The sequence below is a fragment of the Lissotriton vulgaris genome, chromosome 6 (genome assembly GCF_964263255.1).
Source record: "Lissotriton vulgaris chromosome 6, aLisVul1.2, whole genome shotgun sequence".
Classification (NCBI taxonomy): domain Eukaryota; kingdom Metazoa; phylum Chordata; class Amphibia; order Caudata; family Salamandridae; genus Lissotriton; species Lissotriton vulgaris.
The window spans coordinates 7,049,234-7,071,471 of record NC_141694.1 but is presented as its reverse complement, the minus strand read 5'-3'; the positions used below and the strand labels follow the sequence as shown (position 1 = coordinate 7,071,471).

Sequence of the window (22,238 nt, the reverse complement as noted above, 5' to 3'; positions counted from 1 at the left end):
GGGATGATCGGGGGATTGGAAGAACCCCTCCGTCGCCAGTGGGACGTGCTGCTGCCGTGCCTCCTCTTCGCCTACCGGGAGGTCCCACAGAAGTCCCTAGGCTTCAGCCCATTCGAGCTGCTCTATGGGCACCCCGTACGGGGGCCACTCAGCCTGATCAAAGAAGGCTGGGAGTTGCCTCCGGCCAAGAGTCCTCCAGATGTCTTCCGGTACCTCCTCACCCTCCGCAACCAGTCCCAGCGGTTCAGAGACCTAGCGAAAGCCAACCTAGAGGCCAGTCAAGAGGACATGAAGAGATGGTATGACCAGAACGCCTCATCTATTGAATTCGAGCCGGGGCAACAGGTCTGGGTAATGTCCCCCACAGAACCGTGCGCTCTCCAAGACAAATGGACGGGACCCTTCAAAGTAATCGAGCGCAAGGGACCCGCCACCTATCTGATCGATATGGAGTCCGCCTGGAATCCGCTCCGAGTCCTCCACACCAACAGACTGAAACCCCACTTTGCACGAACAGAACTCAGCCTCTTGATGGCCACAGACAACGGGGTTGAGGACGACTCCGAGCCTCTCCCTGACCTCTTGCGGACCCAGGAGCAAGACGGCTCCGTGGATGGGGTCCGACTCTCGGAGACCCTCTCCCAGGAACAACGCCAAGAGTGCCAAGCCCTCCTATCACGGTTTGCCAGCCTGTTCTCCCTCACCCCAGGTGTCACTTCCTGGTGTGTGCACGATGTGGACACCGGAGACAGCCCTCCTATCCGCCACCGGGCCTACCGCGTACCTGATCGGGTACGGGCCTGCATCCAGGCGGAAGTAACTAAGATGCTCACGCTCGGGGTCATCGAGCCCTCCGACAGTCCATGGGCCAGCCCGGTCGTACTGGTCCCCAAAGCAGCCGCCCCCGGAACCACACCCGAACTCCGGTTCTGTGTCGACTACCGGGGCCTGAATGAAGTCACCAGAACGGACGCACACCCCATCCCCCGGGCAGATGAACTGGTCGACCGAATGGGTGCTGCCCGCTACCTCAGCATCTTCGATCTAACGGCAGGATATTGGCAGATCGGCCTCACACCCCGAGCACAAGAACGTTCTGCCTTCTCCACCCCCGATGGCCACTATCACTTCACGGTCATGCCCTTCGGCATGAAAAATGCCCCAGCGACGTTCCAACGGCTCGTCAATCAGGTCCTGGCGGGGCTCGAAGAGTTCAGCGCCGCCTACCTGGACGACATCGCTGTGTACAGCCACCACTGGACCGAGCACCTCCACCACCTCCAAGCAGTGTTGCAAGCCCTTCAGCGAGCTGGCCTCACGATCAAGGCCAGCAAATGTCAAATTGGACAAGGGTCAGTGACCTACCTCGGACACCAAGTGGGAAGCGGTCTAGTGGCCCCTCTTCAACTGAAAATTGCCGCCATCCAGAACTGGCAACCCCCTAACACTCAAACTGAGGTGCGAGCCTTCCTGGGCCTCACGGGCTACTACCGAAGGTTCGTGAAAGACTATGGTACCATCGTGGGGCCTCTCACCGAACTCACGTCGAAAAATCAGCCCAAGAAGGTGAACTGGACCCCAGAGTGTCAAGCGGCCTTCGAACAGCTAAAGGCCGCCATGTGTTCCGCTCCTGTACTCCAGGCCCCAGACTACAGCCGGGAGTTCGTCGTCCAGACGGATGCCTCCGACCAGGGCATTGGGGCGGTCCTGTCCCAGGTGAACACCGAAGGCCTTGATCAACCGGTGGCCTTCATCAGCCGGAGACTCCTACCACGGGAGCAACGCTGGAGCACCATAGAGAGGGAAGCCTTCGCTGTGGTATGGGCCCTCAAGAAGCTCCGACCCTACCTTTTTGGCACCCACTTCCGGGTGCAGACTGACCACCGACCCCTGCAGTGGTTGATGCATATGCGGGGGGAAAACCCAAAACTGCTACGCTGGTCCATCTCCTTGCAAGGTATGGACTTTACCGTTGAACACCGGCCTGGGTCTGACCACGCCAACGCGGATGGCCTGTCCCGGTTTTTCCGCCTCGACGAAGAGAGTCCCCAAGAGGATGGGTAACTCTCCCCGCCTTCAGCTGGGGGGGACGCATGTTGGACAGGCCACATGACGGGCCGCTCTCCCCCGGCTCGACCAAGCCCGAGCCAGTCATACAAGCACCACACACCACCATTGCACGTCCTACGTCCCCTCAGGACACCTGCCCTCGGGCATGATAACCTCGTGGGTCCGATCCACGGCCGACCCACGCGCCCAGCCCGGGCCGCCATCTTGGACACTTCGCCACGAGGCCGCCTGGCCCCCGATCGACCTCAACCCTGGGCCTAGCCCGGCCTCAGACATTCCGGCACCACCCTCCACCCAGGAGGCGAGCGAGCTACTTGGCCAGTCAATGGGAGAAAGAGGTGTCGATGGTTCTCCCCCGGCCAGTGCCGCTCGCCCATCGCCTCCCCGGGCGCTGGCTCCACCCCCCTGCTGGGTGTCTGGACTCCCTCATCCCGGACCTCCCGACCTCCAAGTGCGAGGGTCCGGACATCAAAGCACGCCAGCCCTATAACTGGGGCAGCTCCAGAACAGGAAGGCAGTTGTATCTTGGAGTCGAGAGACGAAAGAAGAACTCATCCTGGACGGACTACTGGCGCTGCCGTAGCTCTGTCCTGTGCACCATCCTCCTGCCTGTTGGCGCTGCCACAGCCGTCGTAACCTTCATCCTTCACCGTCGTCCGGATCTGCTGGCGAGGCCGCGGACCGTTGTAACTGTCATCTGCATCGGGACCTGCTTGGCTTCTCCACGGCCCGTCGACCATCCTTCATCCATATCGGGATCTGCTTGGCTTCTCCACGGCCCGCCGACCAACCTTCATCCATCTCGGGACCTGCTTGGCTCCTCCACGGCCCGATCAGCAACCACGCCGAGCTCGAGGATTGAGAGCTATTGAACTCATTGGTAACTAAGACTGTCCCGCTACCCTTTTCCTCAACCAGAGATCCGAACCGAGGGGACCCCTGAGTCCAGACCTCCTTGTATTATATCAACGTAACCTAAGAAGTGCATATAAAGTCTCGTTAACCTTCAATCTTGTGTGGTGTCCGTCTGTGGGGGGGAAGTTACTTATCTGTACAGTCGTTGGAGACGGCTCTCCCTGGAGACCTCTCCCCGTAATCTCGGCCGACCCTCCCGGTCCGTCTAACATGGGGGTTGACCAGTTTTGGAGGCGGCCTCATTCGTTGATATTCCGCTACTGGTAGGTAGTTTAACAATGCCCCACTGTCCAGCACGAACTTGGTAGGATGAGAACCAACTCTGATGTCTAACCGTGGATATTCCTTCAGCCGATCAGGGTCAGCTACAAATAGATATACTCATTTCGGTCTTGTGAGATGGGTGAGAGGGATCTGGATTCTCTTGATGATGACCGTCGAGATTGATATGTCCGGCAAGAGTGGCCGCTGGATTGTGACGACCCAGTGGACGAGTCTCGTCTATCCTGGACTGCTCTGACATGGTGACGACTGTCTGAGTGATGATGTTGCCGGTGCTGTCCCCGTTGATCGCTCTTGTGCAGTGTCCCACACATGCTTTAGAAGTGATTTTCTCGGCCGCACTTCCGGCATCGTTGCCCTAGTGCTGGGCATGCGTCTGCATGCGGGAAGTCGTAGCCGCATCTGTAGCATTTCATTTGTTTGTCGGATCGTCTCTTGGTGTGTCTTGTGCTGTGGCGTCCATTGTGTGACTGGTGATGTTGTTTCTTTGATCTGGAGGAGCGCACTTGAGGTGGCGATCGTCCATGCGCTTGTCGAGTCTGCATCCTGAATGCTTATTCTCGTTTCTCCCCTCTCCCAGCTTCCATTTTTTTTGCATGTTCATCGGGTTGCTCCTCTACTCTTGTCATTTCTTTAATCTCTTCTAGCGAGTAGCTTTTCTTGAGCAGTTTACGTCTCAGTGGTTCTGAGATGCAGCCTTCTATAATTCTTAGTCGAAGGGCATCTTCGGTGGAAAATTTATTGAACTCACAGTATCTCGCCAACCGTCTCAGGCGTGTGACGAACACACCCATTTGTTCACCTCTCTCTTGTGTGGCCAGATTGAATGTGTACCGCTCAAAGTCAACGTTCCTTTTGTGTAGGAACTTGCGGTTGAGTGCTTCACAGACTGTCTCATAGGAACCAGCAGACTCAGTGGGCAGTTCTTTTATTATTTGTCCAACTCCTTTACTGACCAGGTTCTTGAGAGCTAGTAGTTGCTCTTCGTCGTTTGTTATTTTCGACCCTTTCATGTAGACCGTGAAATCTTCTATCCATTCTTGCCATCGCAAACCCATACCCCCGCCATATTCAAGAGCGAGGGGCTCTGGACGGCGCAGAAATGAGGCCCCAAACGTACTCACGGGAGCTGGGTCAGCCATTGTCCGACTCTGCTGTTCTTGACTGCTCTTACACTCTCTTTCTTACTGTTCGTTGCACTCGCCAGTGCTTATTTGCAGTTTAGGTCCTTCACCTGACTTCAAAATGGCCGCCACTGATCCCTAACAGGGGATTGGACGATCTTGCCTGACCTCAAAATGGCCGCCGCGAGAATCTCGTGTGAGATTTGGCCTTTCTCTTCACCGGAGACACAGCGTTCCCTCGCGCTTGCTTTCACTCACCGCTTCCCTGCTTGCAGACACGGATGCCGTGCCAGGTGAGCTGGGTTATTTCTTCTTTTCTTGCTTTTTGCCTTTGCCGCCGGGGTGGGCTCCCGGTAGGCTCTTTGATCATGCGCTCCAGCCCCTCACACGCAGGGCGAGCTCCGTGCTAGTTGTCGCCGGGGTGGGCTCCCGGTAGGACGTCCTTTGTGCATGCTCCAGCCCCCACGCACGGGGCAAGGTCAGTTCATTCGCTGCCGGGGTGGGCTCCCGGTAGGCAGCAAGAACTCACGCTCCAGCCCTCTACACACGCGGGGCGAGCTCAGGGTGGGCCACATGGCGTATGTGTTAGGGAGTTAGCCATCCGATGCACACACGTGTGAGCTCGGGTCCTCGTCGCCAGATGTAGTGTCCGCTGTGGGAAGAATGCACATGGACACGGGGTGCTGGTTCACAGCTCCTTTATTTCACGTCCTTCCTACTCCTGGGCTAACGGCTAACTGCCGTCCCTAGCCCCCAGCTCCTCACTTTCCTCCCGCCCTCGTACCATCTCGGGCCTGTCCTAGTGCCTGACATATGTGGACACCATTACAGTAGTGTTGTAAGACTGTGTGTGGTAGGACCCTTGTGGTTCTGTGCAGATTCCACGGTGGAAATACCTAACTACTGGAAAGTGTTCAGGTGTGGTTATGACGCAATGAGAGTGCAGTGTATGAGTATATGCTGAGGAATAAAGACGCCTGTGCTGGAGCTCCGTGTGTGGGGTGTTCATTCGGATGCTCCCGGGCTGGAGAGGATGCTATAGCTGTCAGTACTACATGAAACTCTTTGTAACTTGAAAATGTCTGAATATTTTAAGTAGCTCACAACCATGTTCAAAAAGCATTTTTCAAACTTGCATGCAGAATTATATATCGGGTTGTAAACCTGTAGTAAGAAATGCTTCGTCTTACAGATCAGCTATGGATCCGTGATTGCAACGCTGAGTGACAAGCGCCAGTTTCCCTCCTTCCTGCGGACCATCCCAGGCAACGCCTTCCAGAACGTGGCCCTGCCACGCCTGATTGGGCTCTTCGGCTGGACGTGGGTGGGCATGATCATCTCAGACGATGACGTGGGTGAGCAAGGGAGGCGGGCCCTGGAGGCTGGCATCAAGGAGCAAGGCGGCTGTGTCGTTTTCACCCAAAAGATCCACCTACTCTACACCCGTGATAAGCTCCTGCTCGTGGCGGAGGTGATCCGGGCCTCGACTGTGAACGTGATTGTGGTGCAGAGCCCGGAGGTGCACGTGGCTGTACTGCTGGAGGTTCTGCTTGAGCAGAATGTGACAGGGAAGGTCTTCATCTTCTCGGTCTCCTTCATCATCACTCCCGGACTCTTCTCCAGGGCAGCCTGGAGGATGCTGAACGGCACCATCGGCATAGCCGCCAGCACAGGCAACATGCCTGGCTTCAAAGACTTCCTCCGTCGCCTGGACCCCTCCAGGGCTCCCAGTGACAACATGGCCAGACTCTTCTGGGAGAAGGCTTTCCAGTGCCGGTGGCTGATGACGAACGAGACAGAACTTCCGCCTGCCCGGGGCCCTCAGGTGGTCTGTTCGGGGCGAGAAGTTCTGTCTGAGGGTCACATGTCCCTCTTTGAGTTGTATGACCTGACCTCCACTTACCACACATATGCAGCGGTCTACACCTTCGCTTCCGCGTTGAACAAACTTCTGTCTTGCCAACCTGGAGAAGGACCGTTCATGAACAGATCATGCACCAGCGCCGAAGCCGTCCAACCTTGGCAGGTGAGGCTAATGTCACTGGCTGTGGTACACGGCCCGCAAGGAGCCTCTTGAGGGGAAGAGTAATTGAATATCTCCTGTCGCTACCTCATACCACGCTTTCAAGGGTTTATCCATTCTTTTTCAGGTGCACAAATAATGTCCTTAATTTACTATTCCAACTCCAATCACCGTAACAGTACGGAAAGCATTGGACTTTAAAGTCCAACACCTCTTGACCTAACACATGTCAGTGTATCAACTTGTGTTGTAAATGAAATGCGTAGTTCAGACGCATTCGTAATTCTGCCCGCATTGCAGAGGCAATGCGTTGTTCATCGGACATTGTGTTTCCTGTTTCCCATTGTACCGGCTTACTTGGCTCTCTACAAAGCGCTTCATACCTTGTGGAATAAAAAAACGTAGGTGATTAAAACAATTATAACTTGGGTTCATTCAGCGCACCCCCTTATTTCCATTGGTGCTCTATGATTGGAGAGGGCAGAAATGTTAGGGGTACGAGGGGCAGGGCGTCTCTGGGTGAAAACTCTGCTGCGGACCACACTTAACGTAGGAGGGTCTAGGCTGGCCCTACACTGCTTTGCTGCTTCAACAAGTCCCTGATGCTGTTGGACAGACAAGTGTCTGAGCTTGCATGAGGGGGCGCTCAGAACTCGGAGAAAGAAGGAGGATCGAGCCCTGACATGCCTCTCCCAATTTCATACTAGGATTTCAGGGACAAAACCGCATGGTATTGTTGAAAAGCGTATGTCCTGTGGAAGAATGTGACAGCTCTGGTTGTAGGGTGAAGTAGCTGTGCTCCTGTATGATGATCCTGGAGTGTAGGGCTTGTGGGAAAGTGTGAGAGTGCTGGCTCCATAGATGGGTGTAGTAGCCATGCATCTGTGGGATGGGGCAGGTGTGCAAGGCTTCCTGGAGGGTGTGAGAGTGCTTGGTCTGCGGCATTCCTTTGGTGGTATTGGAGCTTATGCCTTTTTATGATGGTGTGAGTCCAGGGGTTCTGGGGTATGCAGTAGGCTTGCTAGTTTGCTTCTGAACCTCCAGTTCCACCTACCTAACAAAGATACTTATGATCTTGGCATTGCATTGGTGGTATTGCAGTGGAGGGCTTGTAAGAGGGTTGAGAGCACTGGTTCTATGGCAGAGAGTAGGAGCTGTTTATCTGTGGGGTGGTATTGCAGTGGAGTGCTTGCAGAAGGTTGTTGAGCGCTGTGGAGGGCTTTCAGCAGGGTGTGAGAGCACTGGTTCTGCTGCATCATGTGGAGGGGTTTCAGGAGGCTCCTTCCAGCTGCTCCTCCCTCCCACCTCCCCTTCTTATGGCGCCCACTCCCTCCTCCCAGCTGCTCCTCCCTCCCACCTCCCCTTCTTATGTCGGCCGCTGCGCGGTGAGGAGAGCGACCCCTGACCCGTTTTGAGGCTGGTTACTCCCCACGCCGCACAGCACCACCTGTGTGACCGTGCCCTTGAGCCCCAGCTGCTGCTGCTATGTAGAGTTCGAGGCCCTCCTCCACCCGCAGCCTACCACCTGCGCCTCATCCCTGGTGGCCAGTGGTAGGCCGTAGGTTTGCTTTTTCTGTATCTGTATTGCTTTTTGTTTAATTGCCATTCGTTTAATTTTCTTCCTCCTTTTCCCTCTGGTATTATTTCCGTGACCTGTGCCCTCTCTTTTCCTTCTGTATCCTTCGCCGTTCCTCCCCCGCTCTGTTCCTGCAACTGCGTCCCCATGTGGCCCTGCCCCCCGCTCGCCCATTCGCCCACTCCCTCCTCCCAGCTGCATCTCCCTCCCACCTCCCCTTCTTATGGCGGCCGCTGCGCATCCGCGCCGCTGGCACGCTAAAGGTGCGCCTAAGGCAAGCCCGTCCGCGCCTGGACCGCGCCCAGCGCCAGAACACCTAGCCCCCAAGAACGCCACAACGCCTGTCTCCACTACAATGCCGGCACCCTCCACGCACTCAACACTGGACGGTCACACACCTGCTTCCTGGCCGCCTGAAGCGCACCCAAGGCCCCTTCTCCTGCCGGAACTGCAGCTTCACCAGCATCCGATCCACCAACCCACCCACCGTGAAAGAACGCAACCACCTCAGATGCATTCTTCTTAACACCCGCTCCACCTGCAAACACGCTGTTGAACTCTGGGACCTACTTGACTCAATCTCCCAAGACGTCGCCTTCCTGACAGAGACCTGGATGAACCCCTCCTCGGCATCTGACATCACCATAGCCATCCTGGACAGCTACAAGATCACCCGTAGGGACCGCACCAACGGAACAGGAGGAGGAATTGCCATAGTCCAAAGGAACACTCTCAAAGTCTCGACCAACACCGATGACACCCTCAGTACCGCAGAACACCTGCACTTCCAGATCCACACCGACCCTAACACCACCCTCCACCCTCAGAGGAACCCTCATCTACAGACCCTCCGGATCCCGACTACAGTTCAGCGACTCCATCACAGACTTCATCAGCACGCACGCCCTTGCCTCCACGGACTACATGTAAATGTAAATGTAGTTGTGGTGGGACCGAGGAAAACACGAACGCCTTGGGTTTTGGTAAGGCTGGCTTTATTGATTTTAACAAGCGCCTTCGCCGCGTCACGTTTCTATAGTATGGTAGTGGAGGTTCGGTGTCTCGGCGAGCTGGGGAACTCCTCTCCTTTCTCTGGTCCCCGCCTGGTTTTCCTCCCTCGCGTGGACTTCTGGGTGATGTAGTCGCGTCCTTCTTGAGTGCCGGGCTTAGGTCGCATGAAACAAAAGAGATAAACGAACTCAGTAAAGTGCTCTGATTCACTGAGAGTCTTAGGGTAGGGAAGTGAGGAGTTGCACACGTGCACAGAGGTTCTACGTTGTGTCGGTGGTGAATGGTGGGGAAGGGGAACAGTGCAAGTATGAACGTTGACGGGTGCTCTACGGAGGCTTAAAATCTCTTCTACCCGCCCAGCCCACGATACGGTCCCGTACCTGGCTGAGCCACACTTCCCTTGAAGTGCGGCTGGGCGAAGTGCCTTGTCGTTGGCCTCCTGGCTCTGCAGTCGCCGGCCTCGCCTCCTCCGTCACTCCTATTTCCACCTCCCTCTCGCCACCGATACTGCCTCCTCTGCTAGGTCCGTCTCCGTCTTCACTCTCCGACTCTTCGACTCCTCCGGGCGATGAACACACCTCCTGCGTGGAAGACTCGGCTTTTAGTTCCGGCGTCCCAGCTGACCAGGGGGCGTGGTCGGGCTCGAACTCCGTCCAGTTAAAGAAACAGCGTCCTTCCTCGTCGCGTGTGCTGGATGACTCCCAAGGAGATGCTCCGTTCCAGACCTCGGGCTGCTGTAGGAAATAGAAAGAGGGGGACAGACATCGAGGGGGTGTTGGAGAAGGGGGAACCCCCTCCGCCCTCTGGTCACACACCACCCCCCTTGAATTCTCCCGATCGGGGAGAGGGTAGCGCAAGAGAAAGTCTGCACTGCCGTTGTCCCTGCCCTTATGGAGCCTGATTGTGAAGGAGAAGGGCTGTAGTGTGAGAAACCAGCGAAGTACCCTTGGGTTGTTGGAGATATTACGGCTCATCCAAGTTAGAGGAGCGTGATCCGTGTAGAGGGTAAATGGATGACCCCCCAGGTAATACCTGAGCTTTTCCACGGCCCACTTGATGGCCAGGAATTCTTTCTCAATCGTTGAATACTTAACCTCCTGGGGAAACAATTTCCGACTGATATAAAGGATCGGATGTTCTGTACCCTCGTTTGATAGCTGTGACAATACCGCCCCCACCCCATAGTCGGATGCGTCCGTGTGCAGTATGAAGGGGCGTGTAAAGTCAGGGTACCTCAACACTGGACTTGTTGTGATGGCTTTTTTAAGAGCATTAAAAGCGGTCCACATTTCTGTCGTGGGTTCTCTGAATCCCGATGGTTTATAGTCTTTCTTTAGGGTGTCAGTGAGGGGGTCTAGGTCGGAGAAGGAGGGTATAAACCTGCGATAGTAACCTATCAAACCTAGGAAGGCCCTCATCTCTTTTTTGTTGTGGGGGAATGGTGTCTTGGCAATGGCTCTAATTTTCTCAATGTGTGGTTCGATTAGGCCATGGCCCAAGAGATAACCCAAGTATTTCACTTTTTGGAATCCCATCCGGGACATCTTGGCGTTTATGTGTAAACCTGCGGCCTGTAGTTGGGTCAGTATAGTGGTCAGATGCTGTAGATGTTCTTCCCAGGATGAACTGAACACGATGATGTCATCCAGGTATGCAGAGCTAAAGGATTGGTAGTGCCGTAACACCTCGTTCATCAGCCTCTGAAATGTTGCTGGACAACCGTGAAGGCCAAAGGGTAAGACGTTGAATTCAAACAACCCATCAGGGGTGGCGAACGCGGTCTTCTTTCGGTCCTCTTCTTTGAGTGGGACCTGCCAATTTCCCTTGGTCAGGTCGATGGTACTGATATATATGGCTTGTCCCAGTTTTTCTATCAATTCGTCGATGTGTGGTATTGGATAGGCATCGAAAGACGATACTGCGTTTAGTGCACGAAAAACCGTACAAAAACGTATGCTGCCATCGGGCTTGGGCACCATGACTATTGGCGAAGACCATTCGCTTCTTGAGGGCCGGATCACTCCCATTTGTAGCATCTCTTGGATCGCTTTCTGGATGGCTGGTCTACATGCCACGGGTATGCAATACGGTCGTTGTTTGATGACTGTTCCTTCTGGGGTATCGATCCCATGTTCGATGCAGGTCGTCTTCCCGGGTAGATCTGAGGACACCTGAGAAAAAGGCCGAAGAGTATTCATTAGCCCCTCTTGTTGTGAGCTTCGGAGATCCTCGTTGATGACAAGACTGTCCATAGTGGTTGCTATACTAGATCCTGTAGGTAGGCTGAGGTTATTGGTGATGGGGGGAGGTCCAATCCATTTCTTAAGCATATTTATGTGATATATTTGTGTCTTCCTGGGAGATATTGGTAGTTTGTATGTTGTTTTCCCGATGGTCTCAATTACTCGGAAGGGTCCTTGCCACTCGGTCTGGATTTTTTTTGTTGCTGACGGCAGTAATACTAGAGCCCAATCATCCACGGCTAACCTTCTCCATTTCTTTCCTTTATCATAGCAGGACTTCTGCTTGGCTTGATTTTTCTCCAGTTGGCAGTAGGCGAGATCCCTGATTTTTCCCAATGAATTCTTCAGCGACTGGCTGAATTCGAGGAGGCTCCTGGTCTCACCTTGTTGTTCCGTCTCCCATACTTCTTTTGTCATTTCCAGTAAACTACAGGGTTGCCTTCCGTATAGCATTTCGAACGATGAGCACCCAAGACTGCTTTGTCTTTGACCCCTTATCACATACAGGGCCAAGGGAAGGATTCGGTCCCACTCACTTCCATTCACCGCCAGCATTTTCTTATGTGTGGCCTTGAGGGTGTCGTATCTTTCTACCAGTCCGTCTGTTTGGGGGTGGTAGACCGATGTCCGGATCTGGTGGAGGTTTAAAAGGGCACACACTATTTGCATAAGTTTGGACATAAAAGGCGTACCTTGATCTGTGATCACCTCTTTTGGAAAACCGACCTGTGAAAATAGCTCAAGGAAGTGATCCGCTCTAGCTTTGGTGGTTGGGGCTCGGAGAGGAAAAGCTTCCGGAAATCTAGTCGCATAGTCCACGATTACCAATGCGTACATGTTTCCTTTTTTTGTCTTCGGCAGTGGTCCAATCAGGTCCATAGCAACTCTCTCAAAGGGCAAACCTATTATCGGCAAGGGCTGCAAAGGTACGGCTGGTGTTCTTTTTTAGGCAGATGTTGCATGATTGGCAGTGTTTTTTGATATCTTTGTACACTCCCGGCCAATAGAAGTAACGTAGCACATTCTGTGTTGTCTTCTCAGCCCCTGAGTGCCCTGCTAATAAGTGGGTGTGAGAGTAGTACATTATCTGTTCCCTAAAGTCATGAGGGCCCAGTAGTTGCGGTGCCTCTGTAGGGTTCCCCTGTCGATACAGCAGGTCGTTTTGAATCAGGAACCGGGGATATCGGGGAGTGGGGTCTTCCTGTGTCTGGTGGGCTTGCTCCCAGGCATTAAACAGACTGGCGTCGTTGACCTGGGTGAACTTAAAGCTCCGATCTGTGATCCAGGGATCCGCTGTCACCATGGCGGGTTTGGCCTTATGGAAATCAGGGTTCTCTCGTTTCAGGGTCTTACGAAAAGTGTCTAGGAACTGGGGATTGTCTGTACCTATAATGATTTCCTCTGGTAATGTCTCTAGAACTCCCACTTTCACTACCATTGTCTTCCCTTCTGTCATTTGTAGGGGTATGTACGTAACAGGGTACCTTTTCACATCCCCATGGACACATTTGATATGTACTAAGGTCTCGGGGACAACCTGACCCTCCTGCACCAGGGATCCCTGCACTACAGACTGTTTGCAGCCTGAGTCCAGAAGTGCTTTCTCCCTCATCCCATTTACCCACGCACTTACATAAAATGCTCCTCCTAACTCAGCTGTGTACATGATTGGTTTTGGTAGATAGCCGACTTCCATCGGCTCTTCGGTTGCCTTCTTCTGGGGACACATGCGGGCTATGTGACCCCACAGTCAAAACATTGTGGCCCCTTGAAAATCAGAATTTCCGGTCTTATGGGTCGGGGTGGATGGACATCCGGTGTGGGTCGGGTTTTCTTTTCAAATCGGGGTGTTGGCCTGACCGGCTTTTCTGGCTCAAATGGATGTGATTTGGGTTGGGCCCTAGCAAAAGTGGTTGCCATTTCCATGGCCCGTTGCGTTGTCAGATTTGAATGTTGTCTCAACCATTTCTGTGTCGCGTAGGGGAGAGCCTCTAGGTATTGCTCAAGATATATTTTGTCCATGATTTCTTCTTTGGTACTGGTTAGTGGTGTTAGCCATTTGTCGGCGGCCATTTTTAGTCTGAAAAAAAGTGTTTTAGGATTGTCTCCCGGTGTCCCCCTTTCATTCCGGAAACGCACTCTATAGGCTTCGCTATCCATTCTCAGGTGATCTAGGATAATGGTTTTAATCTGGCCGTACGAAGTTTGGCCGAAGGCGTTGGCCACCTGATAAGCCGCCTGGGCTTCGTGAGTCAATAGGGGTGCAAGGAAGAAAGGCCATTTCTCAACCGGCCACCCGCATGCCAAAGCCACTCTCTCGAAATTGGTTAAAAACGCGTCTGGATCATCTCCGGGGACGTATTTCTGGAGAGAAATCCCGGAAGGGGTTGGATGTGTGGCTCGTGGTTCTCGATATGCAGGGTTGCTGGGATCCCCTATTATCTTTTTCAGTCCCTCAATCTGGGTGGCTACGGTATTTCTGAAGGTTTCTCTGTCAGCTTGAGCCGCAGTCAGTTGTTGCTCCACTGCCCATCCTAGTTGTTCTTGTCCTTTCACGAGTGTCTGAAGCAGTTCCTCCATCTTGGGTTGACAGATGGCTACTGTTTTGCCCGCATTCTCCACCACTTGTGGCGGGACCGAGGAAAACACGAACGCCTTGGGTTTTGGTAAGGCTGGCTTTATTGATTTTAACAAGCGCCTTCGCCGCATCACGTTTCTATAGTATGGTAGTGGAGGTTCGGTGTCTCGGCGAGCTGGGGAACTCCTCTCCTTTCTCTGGTCCCCGCCTGGTTTTCCTCCCTCGCATGGACTTCTGGGTGATGTAGTCGCGTCCGTCTTGAGTGCCGGGCTCAGGTCGCATGAAACAAAAGAGATAAACGAACTCAGTAAAGTGCTCTGATTCACTGAGTGTCTTAGGGTAGGGAAGTGAGGAGTTGCACATGTGCACAGAGGTTCTACGTCGTGTCGGTGGTGAATGGTGGGGAAGGGGAACAGTGCAAGTATAAACGTTGACGGGTGCTCTACGGAGGCTTAAAACCTCTTCTACCCGCCCAGGCCACGATACGGTCCCGTACCTGGCTGAGCCACACTTCCCTTGAAGTGCGGCTGGGCGAAGCGCCTTGTCGTTGGCCTCCTGGCTCTGCAGTCGCCGGCCTCGCCTCCTCCGTCGCTCCTATTTCCACCTCCCTCTCGTCACTGATACTGCCACCTCTGCTAGGTCCGTCTCCATCTCGCTCTCCGACTCTTTGACTCCTCCGGGTGATGAACACACCTCCTGCGTGGAAGACTCAGCTTTTAGTTCCGGCGTCCCAGCTGACCAGGGGGCGTGGTCGGGCTCGAACTCCGTCCAGTTAAATAAACAGCGTCCTTCCTCGTCGCATGTGCTGGATGACTCCAAGGAGACGTCCCGTTCCAGACCTCGGGCTGCTGTAGGAAAGAGAAAGAGGGGGACAGACATCGAGCGGGTGTTGGAGAAGGGGGAACCCCTCCGCCCTCTGGTCACAGTAGTATACTTGTAAAGCGCACAGCTGCCCCAGCAACGGGGAGTCCCGGCGCTGTATAATGCTGTGGAACCCTTCCTGGCTCTCCCTGTGAGATGCCCATCCTGGGCACCCCCAAGGTGAAGCCAGGCATCCCAGCGTTGTAGGGGCCGTTGTGGAGATTAAGCAAGCTATTGCCCAGAGTTGCAGCGTGGGACCCATGATTAGAGTAGGCGCTGAGGCGAGAGAATTATCGAGTCCGCGGACATTAAGCCCAAGACCCTGCCGCGTTGGTAATTGAACCCTGGTCCCGGGCCTGATCTCTGCGTCAGGGTCTGCCGCTTCTAACCAGTGAGCCATACTTCTCCACCACATCCTCCTCGGGGACCTGAACTTCCACCTCGAGAACAACAACGACACCAACTCCACCCCCCTGATCGACAACCTCTACAACCTCGGACTCAGACAGGTTGTCACAACACCCGCCCACTCTTCCGGCCACACGCTTGACCCCATCTTCTCCTCAAGCTCCTACGTCTCCTTTAGCCACACCACCGAACTCCATTGAACTGACCATCGCTGCATCCACTTCACCTTCCGGAAACCCACCACGCACCACCACACCCAACAGATCCCTCGCCTCTACTGGAGCAAAATCACCGAAGACCAGCTAACCACCACCCTCGCCCAGATCACACCCACCGACCCCCGAAACCGCCACCCGTAACCTCAGACAGTGGATCGACGACTGCGCCAACACCCTCGCCCCGATCAAAAAACCCTCCAAAAGACACACCAACAAGAAAGCCAGCTGGTTCACCGGGCACCTCCAGGCCTCCAAGCAAACTTGCAGAAAACTAGAGAAGAAATGGCACCGTGAACGAACACTGGACAGCTATGCAGTCCACAAAAACGCCACCTGCAGGCACCATCACCTCATCAGAACCGCCAAAAGGGCCTCCTTCAAAAACCGCCTAGACGACAATGCGCACAACAGCAAAGAGCTCTTCAACATCGTGAAAGAACTCTCCAACCCCAGCTCCGACGACATGCCACCTTCACAAGATCTGTGCAATGCCCTTGCCACCTTCTTCCATCGCAAGATCGCAGACATCCACGACAGCTTCAATGCCACTACTGCCCGACAGCCATTGAGACCTCTGTCCCCACGACCACCATCTGCACCGATCCCCTGCTCTCCTGGACCAACATAAGCAACGACAACACCATCAAAATTGTGAACACCATCCACTCCGGATCTCCGTCAGACCCATGCCCACACCACATTTTCAACAAAGCCAGCACCACCATCGCACCCCATCTCCGGAAAGCCATCAACATTTGCTTTGAAATAGCGTCCTTCCCGGAGAGCTGGAAGCACGCCGAGATCAACACCTTACTCAAAAAACCCAAGCCAACCCTAAGGACCTCAAGAACTTCCGGCCCATCTCCCTGCTCCCGTTCCCAGCGAAGGTCATCGAGAAGACTGTCAACAGACAGCTGACCCGCTACCTCAAGGAGAACAGCATCCTGGACCCCTCCCAGTCTGGATTCCGCAGCAACCACAGCACCGAGACTGCCCTCATCGTTGCCACCGATGACATCAGGGCCCTGCTGGACAACGGCGAAACCGCGGCCCTCATCCTCTTGGACCTGTCAGTTACCTTCAACACCATCTGCCACCACACCCTAGGCACACGCCTCCATGACGCCGGGATCCGAGACAAGGCCCTGGACTGGACCACCTACTTCCTCTCCGGCAGAACTCAGAGCATCCGCCCCCCACCCCCTTCCGCTCTCAAGCCAATGAGATCATCTGCGGCGTACTCCTGGGCTCATCCCTCAGCCCGACATTGTTCAACATCTACATGGCACCGCTCGCCCACGTTGCCCGACTACATGGCCTCAACATCATCTCCTACGCCGATGACACCCAACTGACCTAACCCTCACCAAGGACCCCCTCACCGCCAAAACCAACCTCCACGAAGGAATGAAATATGTCATCGAGTGGCTGAAGAACAGCTGTCTGAAGCTGAAATCGAACAAGACTGAAGTCCTCCTCCTCGGCTCCACCCCCTCGGCCTGGGACGACTCTTGGTGGCCAACTGCACTGGGATCAGCACCAACACCCACCGACCACGCACGCAACCTGGGGTTCATCCTCGACTCTACTCTCTCCATGACAAAGCATCCTCCGCATCCGACGAGCAACCTCCGGCGGCAGATGGTTCTCCCACCTCACCGCCAAGACCTGGAACACCCTCCCCATCCTCTTACGGCAGACCCAGGACCTGCTAGCCTTCAGAAGACTACTCAAGACCTGGCTATTCGAGCAGTAGCAGCATCCTCCCACCCCCAGCGCCTTGAGACCCTCACGGGTAAGTAGTGCGCTTTACAAATGTTCTGATTGATCGATTGAGGGTGCTGGTTCTGTGGCAGTGTTTGGGTGGTATTGCAGTGGAGGGGTTTCAGGAGGGTGTGAGGATATGTTATGTTATGTTATGAAATTCATAAAGCGCATGGCTTTTCCAGCAGAGGTACGCCCCAGCGCTAGGGTGCTGGAGGAGAGGGTGTGAGAGGAGATGCTGATTATTGAAAAAGCCAGGTCTTCACCGCCCTTCGAAAGGACAGTAGAGTAGGAATGTTTCTGATAGAAAGTGGCAAAGAGTTCCAAAGAGTAGGTGCAAGCGCCTTGAATGAGAGTCCTCCTGCTCTGGATCTGCAGAACCGCGGCACGCGCATCAGATGAAGCTCTGCAGAGCGAAGAACACGGGTCAGAGTGTAAGGGCGACACAGGTTGCTCAGCCTCTGAATCGCCAGACCAAGCCTGCAAGAATTCTGTGTGTAATGCAAAGCGCTTTGAACTGGATTCTTTGCTCTACAGGCAGCCAGTGAAGGCGGCACAGCAGACCAGAGACCGAACGATACCTAGGCAGGGCAAACAGTGTTCGGGCTACCGAGTTCATGGTGCGCTGTAGCCTATCGATCACAGATTTATTTGAGCCAAGAAACAGACTATTGCAGTAGCCCAGCCTGGCCAAAACCGTAGCTTGGAGGACCAGCTGGTGAGTGTGGGGATCAAATAGACAGAGGGGCAGATTTACAAGCTCCTTGTAACACATTTACGCCGCTGTTGAGTCACTTTTGTGACGCAGCGGCGGCGGCGTAAACTGTGCGCCATGTTGCAACTTATTTTCAACATGACGCATCTTGGGAGATGCGTCACGTTGTAAAGCCCTGCGCCACATTAAACCTGCGTCAGGTTTTGTGTATGCAGGGTGGGCTTTCTGTCTCAAGGAAGCCCAGTAAAAGTGACGCAGTGAAATCTCCAAGATTTCACTGAGTCCCTTTTATGTCCATGCTGCGTCAAAACCCTGCGCCTGCTTGAAGCAAGCGTAAGGAGTGACGCAGCATGTTAGGCATAGGGCGCCCCTGAGCATTGCTGTAGTTGCGTCACGCTTGCGCCGCCCTTACGCCATCAAATGTGACACGCATCTGTCGATCCCTACGCCACGGTGTGCTGCATTGTAAATGGGACGCATCCGTGGTGGCGCAAGGGTAGAATTGTGTGTTGCATCTTTACTGGCACATCTCTGCTGATATGCAGGGATGCGCCAGTCCTTCTAAATCTGCCCCCCAGTATGGGTTTCAGGCCACATAGTAAGCTAAAGCAAGTCCTTGCCACAGACTTGGCATTGCCCTCAAAAGAAAGGGCATTGTCGACACGAATGGCGAGGTTTTTTATGATGACTTTTGGCACAGGAGGGGTGCCCAGCTTTGGTGGCCACCACTTGTCACCCCAAGGATGAGAGTCCCTACCTCTTAGGAGGACCTCAGATTTTGCCTCCATCCAGACTGCTATGGCGATCATGTCCTCCTGAAACTTGGCGGCGTCCAGGCTAGGGTCCTTGGTTAAGGATAATATCAACTGCGTGTCATCCGCATATGACACCAGAGAAATATTGCAGGATTTGGCCAGCACAGCCAACAGCCGAATATAGGCATTGAGCAGGGTCGGACTCAATGCCGACCCCCGAGGGATGTTACAGCGTAAGGAATGCGTCTGCGAGTGAAAGGGAGAGGTAATAACCTGAAAAGATCTATTGGACAGGAAAGATGTAAACCAGGCGAGGCAACTGCAACCGGAGAAGCAGGATTTAATGCAAGACCGTATCAAAGGCGGCACTAATATCTAGCAGGATAAGTGCCGACATTCTGCCCTCATCCATGGATACTCAAAGTGGCTCCATTCCTGCCAATAGGGCTGACTCTGTGCTGTGTCTCGGCTTCAAGCCAGTATGGAACGAGATTCCAAATATTGCGTTAGAATGGTATTCACATAGGATTCCGTTATTTTAGCCAAGAACGGAAGCAGAGAAATTGGACAATTCTTCTCCAGCCTAGAGGCATCTAATGATGGCTTCTTTAGTAAAGGAATGACTTTAGCGCGTTTCCTGGATTGCGGGGACTCTGCTGAAGATAAGTAGAGGTTGCTTGTTGGACAGGCCACGTGAAGGGCCGCTCTCCCCCGGCTCGACCAGGCCCGAGCCCGGTCACGCAAGTACCACACACCACCATTGCACGTCCTCCGTCCCCTCAGGGACCCCTGCCTTCAAACATATCGACCTCATGGGCCCGATCCACTGCCGGCCCACGCGCCCAGCCTGGGCCGCCATCTTGGACACTTCATCACGAGGCCGCCTGGCCCCCGATCGACCTCAACCCTGGGCCTAGACCGGCCTCAGACATTCCGGCACCACCCTCCACCCAGGAGGTGAGCGGGCTACTTGGCAAGTCAATGGGAGAAAGAGGTGCCGATGGCTCTCCCCCGCCAAGTGCCGCTCGCCCATCACCTCCCCGGGCGCTGGCTCCACCCCCCTGCTGGGTGTCTGGACTCCCTCATCCCGGACCTCCCGACCTCCAAGTGCGAGGGTCCGGACATCAAAGCACGCCAGCCCTATAACTGGGGCAGCTCCAGAGCAGGAAGGCAGTTGTATCTTGGAGTCGAGAGACGTAAAGAGGAACTCATCCTGGACGGACTACTGGCGCTGCCGTAGCTCTGTCCTGTGCACCATCATCCTGCCTGTTGGCGCTGCCACAGCCGTCGTAACCTACAGTCTTCATCGTCGTCGGGACCTGCTGGCGTGGCCGCGGACCGTTGTAACCGTCACCTTTCACCGGGACCTGCAGGCTCCGCCGCGGACCGTCATCTTTCCTTCATCCATCTCGGGACCTGCTTGGCTCCTCCACGGCCCGATCATCTCAACGCCGAGCTCGAGGATTGAGAGCTACTTCGTACTCATTGGTAATTAAGACTGTCCCGCTACCCCTTTCCTCAGCCAAAGACTTGAATCGAGGGGACCCCTGAGTCCAGACCTCCTTGTATCATACCAGCGTAACCTAAGAATTGCATATAAAGTCTCGTTAACCTTCAGTCTTGTGTGGTGTCCGTCTGTGGGGGGGAAGTTACTTGTCTGTACAGTCGTTGGAGGCGGCTCTCCCCGGAGACCTCTCCCCGTAATCTCGGCCGACCTTCCCGGTCCGTCTAACATTGGTGGCCAGCGACGGGATCCGAATCACCGCATAACGTACAGAGAGTAGCTCACCCCACAACGAACCACAATGACAACTAAAGAAAGCGGATCAACTGAGAAGTTCCAAAGGGAAAAACTAGAGGAATACAGTCATCGTGAACTAAAGCAGTTCTGCATCGAACTAGGTATCGCTACCACCGGACTAAGCACCAAGGACGATTTTAAGCATGCCCTAGAATCTTGGGCAGAGACCAGGGATGCCGAAGCCCCTGAGCAAAGCACCGCGAACAAAACCAGCACGGCCCCTGAAGGGCAAAGAACCGGTCTCTCGCAAGACGAAATCCAAGAAAGAGAAAAAACCCGACTACACGAGCTAGAAATGGCCCGACTCAAGATGGACGTAGAACTCAAATTGGCCGAACAAAAAATCAACTTAGAGCACCTACGTCTCCGAGAAGAAAGAGAGGAGAAACAGAGACAAAGGGAGCTCGAGGAAAAGAAACTGGCGTACGAGCACGAACGGAACCTAGCCGAGATCAACCTGCGCAAACAGAATAAAGAGTTAGGGGTGCCCGAGAGACCACACACCCCAGGGACCACGGAGAAAAAGGTACACATCCCCAAGGATGTGGTCCGAGAATATTTCCGAGAAGACGACATCCAGCAATGGTTTAAGGCCTATGAAATCGCTATGACTGCACACCGGATCGATAGAAACGATTGGGGAGCCGGCCTATGGGGCAGATTCCTCAATGAGGGCCGCGATACCCTGTTACAGCTCCCAGACCACCAGATGACCTCCTACGACCATATGAAAGCGGCCCTCCTCACCCGCTATGGCCTCACGCCCGAGATGTACCGTCAGAGGTTCCGAGACTGCACACGCATCCCGGGTACAACTTGGGTGGACTATGTCACGTACTTTAGCCGAGCTTTCGAAGGCTGGATCAAAGGAAACAACGTCACGACCTACGAGCAGCTGTTCAATCTGATGGTATGGGAGCATCTGTCCAACAATTGCTTCATTGAACTACGCCAACACCTCCTCGACAGCAAGTTAACCGATCCCCGGCAGCTCGCAGCCGAAGCTGACCGGTGGGAGATCACCAGAGTGGGCCGGAATGGGTCCTACGAGCAGAGCAGGAACAACAATGGTCACTACCGACCCAGAGGAGGAGGAGGGGGCCAAGGACGAGGAAGAGACAACACTCCGGCCGCCCCCGCTACCAGCACCACCCCCCCGGCCAACCGGGGCAGCACCCCGGCGCGACCGGGGTACAGAGCCAATGTCACGTGCCACCGATGCCAACGAGTCGGCCACTATGCAAACGACCCAAGCTGCCCGCAGTATCAGAGTCCAAAACCCCGCCAAGTGGCCGCCGCGGCACTAGGGGAAGAACAGATCTCCGAGGAACAAGAGACAGGCGAGCAAGAGTATCAGGAGTGGGAGCCAGCCGCCATGACTCTCGCGTGCTTAGGGGGAAGAGACATGGTCCCGCGGGTCCCCCTACCCGCTAACACCCGGAAGTACAGCCAATGGGTGAGCATCAATGGACAACGGGCCGAAGCCCTTCGGGACACCGGGGCCAGTGTGACAGCCGTCCGCTGTCACCTGGTGACCCCAGAACAATATCTACCGAACATTCTCTGCCCTGTGCGATCAGCCGACAACTCGGAAAGTCTGTGTCGGATGGCCTGCGTCCCCTTTGAGTGGGGAGGGGTCTCCGGCATGTTGAAGGTGACGGTCCGAGACGACGCCCCCGTGGACTGCCTCCTCGGAAATGACCTAGAGAGCTCCCCGTGGGCAGCCGTGGAGCGAAAAGAACACTTGGGGATGTTAGGCGTCCCGGACTGGGCGTGCGTCACCACCCGGTCCATGGCCGCCCGTGCCAACCATCACCCGGAAGAACCAGAATGGCCGGCGCCACCGCCTCCGGTCGCCCCAGCCGAGACCTCCGACCATGACACCCCCCTCGAA

The 22,238-nt window shown here is 54.7% G+C and overlaps 1 protein-coding gene across 1 annotated transcript in view; it reads left to right on the top strand.

The window, feature by feature from the left end:
* Nucleotides 1–22,238, top strand: part of LOC147706676 (vomeronasal type-2 receptor 26-like) — a 273,397-nt gene that overhangs the window by 143,726 nt on the left and 107,433 nt on the right. The window lies entirely within an intron of this gene.